A 15080-nucleotide genomic window follows, 5' to 3' on the forward strand; every position below is an offset into this window, starting at 1 on the left:
ATTTACCTTATTGATTGGCTGTTGCTCCAGTAGACATCCAAGTCATTAGAGGCTATTTAAATTAAGCAATCACAGCCAAGTCCTCTTCGTACTCGAGACAAGAGACAATCACGCAAAGTAAATGAACGAGCGTGGCACTAGAGAAATGAGCAGAAAACAAATCAGTGCAATATTTGCTGTAATTGAGACAATATTGTTGCTGCAACATTTAGAGGAAAACGCCGCGGAATTTGCAAATTGAATCGTGTCTGCAAGTCTCGATTTTCCATTTTCGCAGCGCAGCAACAGCGGGAGGCAGCAGTGACTGTCTGACGCCAACGCGTCCGCCTGTGCTGGCCGCCAGTCGGCTCCTTTCAATATTCGCTTTGATGACATTTGCCGTTGCGCCCAAAGTTTGTTCTGGCCTTTGCTGCTGTGCCAACATTGCACCTCGTTTGTTTGTTTGGCTTCCAGGCGGACACCTCCGAGCGCCGAGCTCAGACTGATTTCAGTTTGGTTATTTGCGCTATTCGTGCTATAAAAGCAGCTGAGAAATATTCCTCTTTCAGTGTAAGTTCTGCTTACAATTTACATTTGCGATTGTGTAATTTATCAGCTAATGAGTTTCGTCTTCCAACTTGTGCTGTGTCCGCTAACTGGAATAGAGGAGGCAGTCGACCACGCTTTGCCATTTTTCCGCTAGAGACATTATTCTATCAGCTTATAACTTTTATGGTTTCTTGGCGAAAAACTGCGACACGTAATTTTCACAGGCTTCTCTTGAAGCCAACTTTACTTCATTAAGGGATTGCTGCATTGACCGAAACAAATAGTAGTTCGATGGTGCAAGGTCAGGGCTATATGGTGGATACATCGAAACTTTCCAGCTAAGCTCTCCCAATTTTTGCCCAGTTATCATAGATGTGTATGGCGTTGTCCTGTTGTAATACGAAGCCCACTCTATTGATCAGTGCTGGCCGTTTTTTTCGATTGCTTGCTTCAATCTCATCAATGTTGACAGCTGTAACTTTTTCAACTTCCTGACAAAATCCATCCATCCTTCTACTGACAAAGCTCGAATATCTTTTTTCAGTCCACCTAAGCTTCTTTAAGAGATAATAGTTCAAAGAATTAATATTTGATTGAGTTTCTTTTTTTAATTCTTATACTTTCAGCTTCTGATTCGATATCTTTGTCCAGTTAGAAACCACGATTGGAACACCAGCGCTAATGTCAATTGCAGATCTTACGCAGAACCACTAAAACTTTAAACGTGAAACATGAAATGCACAAACCTAGAAATTAGATATTTAAACACACATATTGAAAAACTGAGTAAGAAGGGAACAAATAACTTCGAACCTTAGTAGAGAAAGCTTTAAAACTATTTTTTCTCAATTAATTAGATTGTGCCTTTTATTAGCAATTAAAATCCTTAAATCCTTTTAAATAACAAATTTTAATAAAGTTAAAAGTAATCGTGTTTATTGGCTTATTGAAAATATTGTGGCAAGGCCCCCAGCATACATTTGTATGTATGAACAATTAATTTAAGTGTTTGGCTCTTTTTTGACATTTTCTTAAAGAAACTAATATACAAAAGTCAACTACTAAGTCTTTGAATATCTCAAAACTACGAAAAAATATTTGAAAAATATAAAATTTTTGATATTTTTCCCATAATATTTTCGATTCAAATGAGATCCCCCCCAAAAAAAAACAACAAAAAACCAGAAAAGTAAGAGTTTGCAACAAACGCACAACCAACGCCGAAAGGTGAAAACTGGAAGCAAAATAAGTCGGTGTCGTGCTGGCTTCGCATTGGATCTTGAGAAGATTCTCTCCGAGGCCCGCACAGGCACTGAGGGACGCCATAAGTAGATAACAAACAAAATAATGATAAAATAGAAGTGAAAGTGGAGGCAGTCTGAGATAAACTGCATTGAATATGAGTTAAAGTAAACAAAATATGCAACAACAACACTTCAAGTCTTTAAAATTGTGATTTTAATTTTATGTCAAAAAAATGTATGTAGAAGCATGCGAGAGTGCGCAGAGTCGGCTTTGGCGGATTTTGTTATGTTTAAATCCGCGCACGATCAGCCGGCCGGCGACGTTTCAATATTCGATAAATTAAGTGCATCATCTTATTACATTTTACTTGTTTATTAATCATGCATACTTGCAGTCGCATTTGTGTCCCAGTAGTTTTATGTACGCTAAGTTAATTTACATTTTATATTTATACGTTAAATGCTTTTGTCAGTCACGTGTGCTTTTGAACAGTGCGGAGACGGAGACGGAGACGCGAACTCCGCAGCATTTTCAAAAGTGATTAGGTTAATGAATAAAGAATTTATGTAAAGCACAGGGCGGCAAGTGTGTGTGTGGGTGTGCAGTGGCCGCTGAGCGTTGAGTAAGTGCACTCAGCTTCGCCTCAACTCGGCCGCTGACGGCTGCTGCACACTTAGCCGCACGGCACAACCAACAGCGCAAGTAACTTTTGCATTGTGAATGTGCAGCGCTTAGGATGCACACACATGCATACATAGTTACTCAGTCTCAACTGTTCCATTGAATCCGCTACATATACCGCTATAACTTCAGCTTGTTAAATAGTAGAATGAGAAACAGTCAGTGCACTGATCTTTAGTAACTGATAGTTATCTAGCAAAAACTCAAAACTCAATTATTACAAATGTCGGCAAAACTAAAAATAGTTGCAATAACAAAAACACACGAAAATAAAGATGAATGAACAGCAAGCTAACAACTACTGCCACAAAAAGTGCAAGCGTTTTTAAGCAAAAAAATCGTAAAATAAATCAAATTAAATTTAAATCCTACTCAAATATTACAAAAACCACACACATACTCAATTACATACATACAGTTATGTAGCAAGTTAAGTAAAGGATAAAGCTACAAGTAGAGAATGCAAAACACAATTTCACTACAAAAACATTGGCTCAGCCGACAACAAAGGCAAAATATTATTGGAAATGTCGAGAATTTTAAATTTTACCATAAAATTACAACAAAAAACAAGAGACATTTCGCAGATTTCAAGTTGCATATAAAATACTATAATACATATATACTCAATACATAGCTTATATGTAAATGTTGCGTGTGTACATTTCGTCGATTGTTTCGTTTAGTTTTAGTCTCTTTTAGTTTAGTTTTAAATAATGAATGAAACTTGTAACTGTATTAGTCGATAAATATGCATTTTAGTAGTTTATGTCCAGTAAAGATTGTGTCGCGTAAATAAAAAGTATATGAAAAATAAAATATGGGTGTTTTAATTCCGCTTCTTTTTGGACGCACTGCTGCCAATGGATTCGAAATCTTCGCTTGTTCAGAAGGTAAGTTTAGTTATTATTCTTCTTATCTCTTATCGTTTCTTCTTTTCGCAACGTGACGCGAATTGGAAATTCCAAGCGAAGCCAGATTCTTTCTGCTTGGTCTTTCCATCGGAGTGAATGTCTTCCTCTTCCTCTGCTCCGCCGGCAAGTACTGCGTCGAATACTTTCAGAGCTTGAGTGTTTTCGTCCATTCGGATGGGATGACCTAGACAGCGTAGCCGCTGTCTTTTAATTCGCTGAACTATGCCAATGTCGTCGTATACATCATACAGCTCAACGTTCTATCGAATGCGATATTCGCCGTTGCCAATCCGCAAAGGACCATAAATCTTCCACGGAACCTCTCGAAAACTCGTAACGTCGACTCATCAGATTTTGTCATCGTCAATGCCTCTGCACCATATAGGAGGACGAGAATAATGAGTGACTTATAGAGTTTGGTTTTTGCTCGTCGAGAGAGGACTTTAGTTCTCAATTGAATACTCAATCCGAAGTAGCACCTGTTGGCAAGAGTTGTTCTTCGTTGGATTTCGAAGCTGACATTGTTGTTGGTGTTAATACTGGTTCCAAGATGAAGAGGTGGTGTGTGTCGATCCTCTTTCCATGGGTCTTTACCAAGATTTGGCGCATGGCTAATAATTGGTCAGTTGTAGATTTTCCAGACCTAAAGCCGCACTGCTAAAGTCCCATCAGTTTGTTGACGGTGGGGTTTAATCTTTCACACAATACGCTCAATAGAACCTTATATGCGATATTGAGGAGGCTTATCCCATGGTAGTTGGCGCAAATTGAGGGGTCTCCCTTTTTGAGGATTGGGCAGAACGCACTTAAATTTCAATTGTCGGGCATGATTTTGTCCGACCATATTCTACAAAGAAGCCGATGCATGCTCCTTATCATTTCTTTCCCGCCGTGTTTGAATACTCAGGCATTTCGGCCTCTCTGTTTTTTTGTCTGCAAATCCCATCCCGCACATGTTGTGGTTGATTGTAACGTTGGGAGGTAATTAGTCTGTTTTCTGTCCGCTGCGACACGGCACTCCTTGTCGTACCTGCTGTTCTTTTGCATTTTCTGAAAACCAATGCAGCTGTTCGTAAGGAGATTGAAATGTCGGTTGTGATCTGTTACATTATGAAAAATTATAACTGGAAAGCTAGATGTGTGTAATACCATGTTGCCATTGCTCAAATGGGAAAAGAGAACTACTAATTTCTGCGTTGTTACGACGGGGATAACTTTTGACGAATTTCGTTTGATACGGACGATTAGTACGGAAGGACGGCACGTCGGTTACTAATTCCAGCATTAAAGAAAGAAACTAGTGGAAGTTTACAAGTTGCCAAGTGCACTTCTAGCAAACAATGGAACAATAGGATATAAGGCTTTTCTTATAAAACTGAAATATGTGTAGAATTCGGCTGGAAGATCGAATAAATAAATTTCAGCTCTCAAGACTTCTCTTTAGAAAAGTTTCAAGGTTCTACCATCCGATTTTAACAGAGCAAAGCTTGCCTCTGCATATAAATCAGTGCGAAACAAACGAGCAACAGCTCGGCTCTGCCGAAATACTAACATAATCTCAAAGTAAAGCATTAACGTATTATGCACAATTGAGTTTCGCTAATGCCTCTCCTCTACTAATTCCTTTACTTGGCAGGCCAGGCATGTAAGTTACAAATTGCTATTACTCGGCTTCCCTGGTGTGAATATTCGCAGCTCTAATAAGAAAACGTCAAGCTAAAAGAAGAAAATCTAACAGCTTAGCGGCACAGTCAATGTCACCGCGCCGACTAAATAAAGCAATTTTCCGCATTACAGTAAATCTGTGCATTTGCTCTACGCCTTTTCATACCTACATACATAAACCGATATATGTACATATGTATGTATGTGTGCATTAAAGTAAGCAGCGCTTGCACAAAAGTGCATTTGCTTGTGGATATTCTAAGCACACTCCGCTGCACACAAACACTCGCCCAGGCCGTGCAATCCGTTAGAGAATTAATAAAACTTTAGCCTCAGCCAAATTTGGCTTAAACGTTTTTCGCCAAAAACACATCGAACGCACACAAACAAATTGCGCTTTTCGCTTTGTTGTTATTGCCGTTGTCATACAAATTTGGTTGCTGTTGTTGCTGGCTATGTTGAGAATAAAAATAAAAGCCAACAACTGCAGTCACAATTGCAATTAACACGCGCCGCTCGACGCGCATGCGCCGCTAGTCGTTCGCCACCTGACAAAGGCAAACCGACAAAAACAAAATCAAATTGAAAAAACAACTGTAAAATCATGAAAAATAAAACTTCGCTTCTAGCGGAAACTTGTTTAGCGCGCGCTGACGCTGCCGCCGACATGGAAGCTTATGTGGTGTGGCGCGCGTTTTGAGGTGTTGAACGGCGAAAAGTCCCACAAGCGAGTGCGGCATGCGGCGTACAATTAGGGAAACGCTAAGCAAAGGCAAAAAACTGAGGAAAACATTTAATTGCCGCTTTTTATGCGGTAATTATTTGTATTATTGTTGTTTCATTCACATACACACACACATGGTTATTAAACATATCTACAAACAACAGTTTTGCATTACAAATAGACTTTTCAATTTTCGTTTTCGCCCCGTGCCTTTGTATGCCATTTTCTATTTCTACTCCGTGTTGCACTTGCCGCCTTGACTGCCGCCAGCCGCACACATTTTAAGACAGGTAACCACTTTTGGAAAAGCACGGAAATGCTTGCTGCTTCACGCGCTTAATAATGATTGCCGAATCAAATCGAAGTTGATTTGGAAGTTTTGACATTTTTTTTTTAATGGCTTTTTCTTGGAGTACTACGGCTGAAGCGAAAGATCGATTTTTCCGTTTTTTGAATAAAAATATGTCGAAGAATAACATAATATCAATTTAGAATAATTCATTTGTTCTAACGGTCCTCCAAGACTTCGATATCTGTTCGCGGCCTCCCAAAAAAAGCGTTTCTTTCCATCTTGACATTTTGAGTTAAATATTTGTCCAGGAAGCAACTTTTTGGATTTTGCCAAGAGTAGATTGTCGCTGGAACCAAACCAGACAAATATATATATTGGTCGTGTCACAACCGGAATGGGCGAAAAAGTTCCCAAAATCATATGGTTAGGACGAGATTTAGGGATCATAAACATTTTTTCGTTGATGCGTTTTTTTAATTATCTATAGATCATTTGCCGGAAACGATCAGATCGGAAAACTATATCACAAATCTCCCATACAACGGATTCAAGTTAAAAATCCTGGCTTGAAACCGGTTTTACAGATAAGCTCAGGCAAAGTTATTTAGAATGATCTGTAGATCATTTTCTGCATGCCGACCCGTTCTAGTAAAGGGCATTAATTTTTGCTCCAATACTGCGGATTTTCCTATATCTTAGTTAACAACTGTAAAAGGTGATCCATTTCAAGGTACCCCTCGTTTTAAAGAAAATGCACAAAAACAAGAAATTTAGTTGGGAATGTTTATTATCATTAGAATGAACATTCTCTGATATTCATCTTTTAAGGATTATCTCTTTTAAATGTTGGCCGCGGCTACGTCTTCATTCCATCCGTGGATCCAAATTTCGATGACTCGTTCGAGAATTTCGACTGGTAACTGGCGAATCGAATCGGAATTACCCGCAGAAACTTTAGACTTTAAAGATCTCCTCAAGAAAAATTCTACCGGCGTGATATCACACGATCTTGGTGGCCAAACGACCGGCCCCAAACTTGAAATTATTTACTTACCGAAGTATTCTCTCAATAAACCCATTTATTAATGCGATATACGAGAAGTAGCGCTTGTTAAATCAAATAGTCAGTTGACGGTTCTCAATATTTTTGAAGAAATGTGGAACGATGATTCCCCGGCCTACAAACCACACCAAATCGTGGCTTTCTCTGGATGAAGTTGCAGTTGTTGAGCCAGAAATGCTTCAGGTTCTATTTTGATTGCTTTCAGTTTAAGATCTCTACGTAAAATGCGCCAAGTTCTTTCAAATATCAGTCCGAGTTGCTGCGAACCACTCCACAGCCTTGGTGTACAATCTCCACTACGGTTGCTAAATTTTCTTCACTGAGTGCTAGATGTGGTCCAATAATGAATGCTGGGTCTCAAAATGGGTTGTTGCGAATAATACGCCCAGTTGGCCGATTATGTTGACCATAAGTTGAGGGAAGCGCGCAAAACACATTCTGTAAAGAATTTTCGTAGTAAATTTCAACGATTTGTAAACGTTATTCAGGCGTAATTCTTTCCATGATAAAATGCCAAACAATACTGAACAAAAATAACATAATGTTCAATAATGTGTTCAATGTGTTCAATGGTTGAAATTCGAATAAATTTTTGCGAAAGGTGATTCCGAAATGAAACCTCATAGCGTCTACTTGTACTTAAAGAACTTTTTCGTAAAAGGATATGATAATATGGACATACTATTGAGAAGAAGTAGTCCATTCTCGAAGCGACTGTCGAGATGTTTTCGAAAATGTCCACTCCAACTCACAAAAATATTTGGTTCCACATTCGGCATTGGTTCCACATTCGGCTTGTTGCTATAACCGTGGTGCAAGGTCCTTTACGATGGCTATAACTAATTTCAACTGCTTTCTCATAGTCCTAATTTCTCAATAACTAAGAATTAAATCGGATTTTTTCCACCAAAAACAAATCTTATTATTGAATAGCAATTCCTGCCGATTTCTTGACTCTAAAGCTAAATTGGTTTAACAAACTTTCACAAATTAGCCAAATCGATGTTTTCCACCTGTTGCGTATTGAAAGCAAACGCGATTTATTAACATGAACCACAACAACAATCAGCAATGATGTGCACATAATTCAAACGCATTCACACACACACACACACACACACACACACACACACACACACAAACATATGTATGTGATATGAGCGAAATGCAAATAATTAATATTAACCGACAACATTTCCGTCTCTCGTGAAAGCAAAAATAAATTTCATGCAAAGCATTACAGTAAGGAGATAAGCTAACTGGAAAACAAATGTACCTCATATCCGCCAAACAAAGCATTAGCACCACTGCAAGCCATTAACACACCAGCTGCCGCCGCCGCCGCCGGAGGGGGAACGTTGCCAGCACAACGTACGAGCTCACATGTTGGTGACTGCGCAGATTGAAACCGAAACTGATGCGTTGTTGCAAGCCATTTCTGCTGCTTTCCTCGCCAAACCACCGATCCACCGGTTCGTTAATCGAACAAGCGCGCCAGCGTCCGACAGGCGAGCTGACAATAAGCAGCAAATTGAGTAGCAGACCAGATGCATTACAACAAATGCTCCGTGGGTGATGTTGCACACCCGGCCTCCGCACATTGCCACATGGCAAACATGCTGCAAATGTACACTACATGGAAGCTTGGCTGAAACGCTGCAGCGCAGCTCAGAATGAAGTATTGCAAAAGTTAAATGAAATGAGCATCGACAATACCGCAAGAAAACGCTGCAACAACAACAGCAACGCACCTCGGACAACTGCAGTTATTCATGTTCCTGCGTTCCTTGATTCTGCGAGCTCCAGCGGCTAAAAGATCCATTGCTGTTATGGCACAGATGCCAACAAAAACAACGGTAACAATATAACAGTATCAAGAGGCATCAGTAGCAGGAAGATCACTTAAGTGCCTGCGTAAATGCTTGTTTACACAATCATACACACACATACATACATATATGCAGGCACATGAGCATCCACTTGGTCATTAGACCCAGAGCAATCAATGCGGCAGATGTTGTTAGGCACACCTCAACTTCCTGGTGCCATAACTGTAGCCGACTGGGCGCTTCGGCCGGCCCGCAGTGTAGGAGGCATCGCAACCATCGCATCCACAGCCAGAGGATGCTCCCAACGACTGCCGCGCGATCACTAAACCACTTGCCACACACACGCGCGCTCGCTAAGCACACAAAATAAACCGATTACTTTTCGGAAAACAAATTTTCAAGCTGATGGAAAGCGAACCGATTATGCCTGATGCGGCAGCAACGGCAGTGCGGCGGTGGCGGGAGCAAACTAGCAGATTAATGCGTCGCTGCTTGAGCGTCTGTTGGCGTTGATATCGCTGGCAGTGGCAGTGGCTCTGAAATTGCTCGCACCAGCGCAGCGAAAACGGTTGTTTTAGGCCGTCCACGAAATAAACGAAGAAATACGAGCGTCAGCAGCAGCAAAAGCCTTTTAGCGTTTGCGAGTTGATTAATTGTGTTAACGTCATAAACGTGATGATATCGTAATGGCAGCGTATTACTCAGCTGTCGCGCGCTCGGCTTGGCGGTCGGTGGACCCGGCACAGCAAGTGCTGTTACTATTTCACTTCATCCTTGTTGCTTTGTTTCGGGCAGCATTTATAATTGTTGTTGTTGTTGTTGTTGGTGGTGGTCTGGCTTGGGTTTTATCGTGAAACACATATTATTGATAAATGATCTGCATGAACTGTTGTTGTTCCCCATTGATGCAGATGCTTAAGTAAAACTTTGTAGAGTTGAAGAAATCATTAATTTGACAAAACCACACAAGGATGCCCACACTAGACTCACCATTTAAAGATCTTTTGAAAAGTGAGGCCTTTCATTCTCTCAAAGTAAGCCCCCTCCGTTAAAACCCACTTTTGCTATTGCTTTTTTCAGTGCTCGAAGCAGCCGTAATAGTCTTTCCCGGCACAGCCTTCAAAGTCTTTTTATTCGGTTTTTATCTCCTCAATCGTGTTTAAACGACGTCTCCGCATCGGACTTTTGAGTTTTCTGAATAGTCCAAAGTCGCACAAATTAGACATACTTGTATACGTGTTTGCGGAACGATATGAGTCTCATTTTTGGCGAAAACGTTGCAAAGAACCAACGCCGTATGACAAGGTGATGAAGAATCCAAGAGTTGTTCGCTCTTATTTCATTTCTTTATTCAGACGAAAAACATGGACAAACGACTTATACCGTCCAAAAAATATTCTTTGTGGACAGTTTAGACCGGCGCTCGGAATATATGAAAATAGAGATAAGATAGAAGAATAATAGTGCTAAGTGAATCAGATAAGGAATGGCTTCGTTAGGGGACGTCAAATCCTCGATACTCACACGATGAGTATAACAAAGAAAAAATTATGCGCCGGAAACCAATAAATTCGTCATTAATTCGAGCTAAAAAGTTTGCGCTAACAGATACCTTCTCCTTCATTTTCGTAGACACGGCTTACTCGGTTATAGCCGAGTTTGCAAAAGTGGGTCAGCCGTTCTCCCTTTTCGTTGTTTGGCGCCAATTCGAGGTTCTAAGTGTACCCAGCTCATTCTACACATGGTCTTTCCAACGGAGTGGCGGTCTTCCTCTTCCTCTGCTTCCTCCGACGGGTACTGCGTCGAATACTTTCAGAGCTGGACTGTTTTCATTCATGCGGACGATACGACCTAGCCAGCGTAGCTGTCTCTTAATTCGTTGAACTATGTCAAGGTCGTTGTATCAGAGGCTGTTCTGGAAAGTTCCAAGAAAATGCGAACAATCCCGCATCGACATCACGAGTGTCATTCGTCAGTTATGAGTGGGTATGCTCGAACGAGTCATCGAAAATTGGACTCAACAGATGAACCATCTGAGACGTAGCCGCGGCCAATATTTAAAGGAGATAATCTTCAATGGATAAATACCAAAGAATGTTCTTTCGAATGGTAATAAACATTTCCCTTTAAATTTGAAGTTTCCGTGTTTTTTCTCTAAAAAAGTAGGGAACCTCGAAATGAATCACCCTATATATAGGTTGATTTTTTAATAGCTTTATAACTTTTTAAAAAAAAAAAACGCATAAAATTTGCAAAATCTCATCGGTTCTTTATTTGAAACGTTAGATTGGTTCATGACATTTACTTTTTGAAGATAATTTCATTTAAATGTTGACCGCGGCTGCGTCTTAGGTGGGCAACTTTTTCGAGCATTTCGGCCGGAATAGCCCGAATTTCTTCGGAAATGTTGTCTTCCAAAGCTGGAATAGTTGCTGGCTTATTTCTGTAGACTTTAGACTTGACGTAGCCCCACAAAAAATAGTCTAAAGGCGTTAAATCGCATGATCTTGGTGGCCAACTTACGGGTCCATTTCTTGAGATGAATTGTTGTCCGAAGTTTTCCCTCAAAATGGCCATAGAATCGCGAGCTGTGTGGCATGTAGCGCCATCTTGTTGAAACCACATGTCAACCAAGTTCAGTTCTTCCATTTTTGGCAACAAAAAGTTTGTTAGCATCGAACGATAGCGATCGCCATTCACCGTAACGTTGCGTCCAACAGCATCTTTGAAAAAATACGGTCCAATGATTCCACCAGCGTACAAACCACACCAAACAGTGCATTTTTCGGGATGCATGGGCAGTTCTTGAACGGCTTCTGGTTGCTCTTCACCCCAAATGCGGCAATTTTGCTTATTTACGTAGCCATTCAACCAGAAATGAGCCTCATCGCTGAACAAAATTTGTCGGACGTAAAGCGCGAAACACATTTCGAACCGAACACTGATTTTGGTAATAAAATTCAATGATTTGCAAGCGTTGCTCGTTAGTAAGTCTATTCATGATGAAATGTCAAAGCATACTGAGCATCTTTCTCTTTGACACCATGTCTGAAATCCCACGTGATCTGTCAAATACTAATGCATGAAAATCCTAACCTCAAAAAAATCACCCTTTATAATGTTCCGAATAATCAATATTTTCCTTCTTTGGCGTTAACCAACTCCCAACATTCAGCGGTAGAGAAGTTTTCTATTTCAGCATCATTTTCGTACGTTCGTGACACCTTCGTAGAGGTGAAGACTTTCTTCCGCTACTTCTTCTGCCTCGTCTAACCTTGTCACTATGCTTACTCGAGTTCGTAAAGCAACACATTATTATTATGTTTGAAATAATATTTTTTATCAATATAAAAACATGTTGGCTTCTCGCAGCACTTTTGCCCAATAAAACTTCGTGAAAGTCTGTCTGCTAAGCCGAACTTAAATTACTATTTCGTGAGAGGTTCTAATGCTGAACTAACAACGGCATTTGAGCAAACAATCAATGCCAACAAACATAGACAGTAGTACAAATGTATGTATGTATGTATGGGTCGAGGTCTATTCTGGGAGCAATCAATGCATAACTACATACATAGTTGACTTCTCGTTCAAACAAGGCAATTCCGAGAATTCCATGATTACGACAGTCAAGTACTATGTTCTATGCTTGTCAACAATTCTAATCTAGGAATAACTACGACGACAACAACTACAACAACAACAGCTACCAAAATGGGCATAGTAATAAAAATTAAATGAGAATGCGAAAAGAACGCTGGCATGCAAACAAACACACGCGCACACATACATGCATGTGTCAGTGAGGGCTCTTGGCTGCAATGTAGCCACATACTTGTGCAACCAAATTTGTTTGAATGCAATTTCCGTAATTCCCGAAACTCATTTCAATTAAAGTTGTTGGCAAAACAGGAGCGCAAGGAAGGCAGCGACTGGCGCTCGATGGCGAGGGGGAGGCGGCGGTGGCGAGTACGACGGTCAGCGTGCACACAATTTGATTTGCCTTGACAATGACAATGGCAAAACCAACAACAACATCACACAACTATTGCTATAACAATGGTAACGCAGAAGCCGCGGCAACAGCTGCTGCTGCTGCTGCAACACGACAGTTACAACTCGGCAATGGGCAAAAACAAATTTAAATAAGACAAACGTCAACCAATTACCGTCAATCGCAGTTCAGCAACGTCACGGCCCTCGGTCGCCAGCCGCCACAGCAGCGACCGCAGCAACAGTGGCAGAGTCGGCGCATACCAGCGTCTAGGTCAGTGCGTTGCTGCCTCTGAGACTCGCCTGCAGTTGGTCTAGGCAGTGCCGGTTGCGGGTGCGCATGCGCGCGTTTGCAGTTGCTGTTGCGCGCCGCCAATTGGCGTTTGCAATTTGTGCAGCAACGCAGGCAACAAGCTCCCTAAGGTCAAGAAACTGTTCTTGATTGATATTTCTTCCGCGGTTGCACTTTTTCGGTTTTGATTAACTTACTTTTCCATTTCTTTGCTTTATTTTGACTGCACCTCTCAGCACACGGCCTTCTTACCACTGCAGCTACAACTACTGGCTACCGGTGAAATGCGGCCGGAGTCAATGCCACTGGACGTTCCCGCACAGCAATGTCAAATGAAGTAAATTCGAGAGAAATTCACATCTGCAAATATTTGAGCCGAGATCCAGAAGTAATGACTTTTACCTGTTCCTGATTGCACCAGATAAATCAAAATTGTTAAAATTGGTTACCACGATCGTTTAGATTTCATCAGTCGAAGTTCAAATGACCGACCGCCCTACGTCTGAGCAGGGAGATGAGTGGATTTTCTGATAAGAGCGAATGTTTCGGTAGTCAGGTAAAGGCAGATAAGAAGAAAAGATTTCTGAGCTGAAACAGGTTTCATACCAATCTATATGTTCTAGTAAGCAAATACATATGTAGACAGGGACCTGTTTTTCTTGTAGTAGCGGCAGAGTTCTGCCGAGTTGACAGTCCTTGACCGGGTAAAAAATCCGGATCCGTTTCGGTTACGTAGACCCGACTATCGTGGGAACGGCAGACAGGGACATCCTCGTGTGTGGTTGATCAAGCTCATTGTAGAAAACTTGTTTGTTAGACGACGCCCAGCATCCTATTGCCTCCATACTTATGGTGATTGAAACGCCGGTGTGTATCTTAAAAAGCAAAGTGGCTCTAAAACCAAGATGAAAAGATCGAGAAATAGTTCAGGTCGATTCGAAGGCTGTTCCTTTAATGAAGAAATAAACAAAATTTAATTGAATCCCTTTATTTTTTTTTCAAAATGACAATGCCTCACAATGCAGGAGACCAAGCCTCGAAGCGAGAACGTGCAAATAGTCCATCATAAGCCACTAAACTCCAAAAGACAAAAGAAGAATTTGTCGCCGTTCCTAACCTCATATAAGTAGTGGAGTTTCTGCACAAGTACTCTGACCTTCTCAATTATCTCGGAGAGACACAGGGGTCGGAAGAGCTTACCGTTCTACACCCCCTTTAATGAAATATGGAATTGATTTCAGATCCGCTCTGCTTTTGATTTGAAGAGTCTTGTCTTATGCAGATAGAACGGTACGGCACTCCTTTATGGAAGCAGAACTACGTTTCTATATTCCATCAGTTTGAAATTCAGTAGATTTACCTACTGAGGCATGCAAAAACGTGTGCGTACTGAAGAATGTGCCTTCTAGCCATTGACAATGACACTGTCAGCGAACGTCAAATGCAAACCAACATAGAACAGAGAAAATAGACTTAACAAAATAAAATTTGTTAGTCGCGATCTTTTTTTTTGACCGCAATAAGACCAACAATAGACATTGCTACTACTGAAAACATAAAATGTATTTTTATTGGAAACGTTGAATACATATCCAATCATTTTCACATAGTAATTTCTCCCGACCGAACTTAGGAAAGGCAGACTCGGCAAACAATGGCAAACCTCTTAATGTATTTCAGCCTCGGGACCTGTGTGAATGTATTCTCTGAGGAAAGCAGAGCCCGAAGATCTTCTCAGCGCCTTCGATCATGTCCAAAACTCAAGTTTTTTAACTGGGGGAATGACAGCAGATTTCGATACGGATCACAAGATTGAAGTGGTACCATTTCCCAAGACGTAACATATACGAGGCA

The 15080-nt window shown here is 40.9% G+C and overlaps 1 protein-coding gene across 7 annotated transcripts in view; it reads left to right on the forward strand.

Moving 5' to 3' along the window:
- LOC105230547 (uncharacterized) overlaps positions 1-1686 on the forward strand; it is a 168650-nt gene extending 166964 nt beyond the window's left edge. For all 7 annotated transcript variants that reach the window (XM_029552110.2, XM_049452189.1, XM_049452191.1 and 4 more), the window contains one exon: positions 1155-1686. The gene's annotated coding sequence lies outside the window, so the exon portion shown is untranslated. The remainder of the gene's footprint in view (positions 1-1154) is intronic.
- Positions 1687-15080: the final 13394 nt, after the last annotated feature.

The sequence above is a fragment of the Bactrocera dorsalis genome, chromosome 3 (genome assembly GCF_023373825.1).
Source record: "Bactrocera dorsalis isolate Fly_Bdor chromosome 3, ASM2337382v1, whole genome shotgun sequence".
NCBI lineage: Eukaryota > Metazoa > Arthropoda > Insecta > Diptera > Tephritidae > Bactrocera > Bactrocera dorsalis.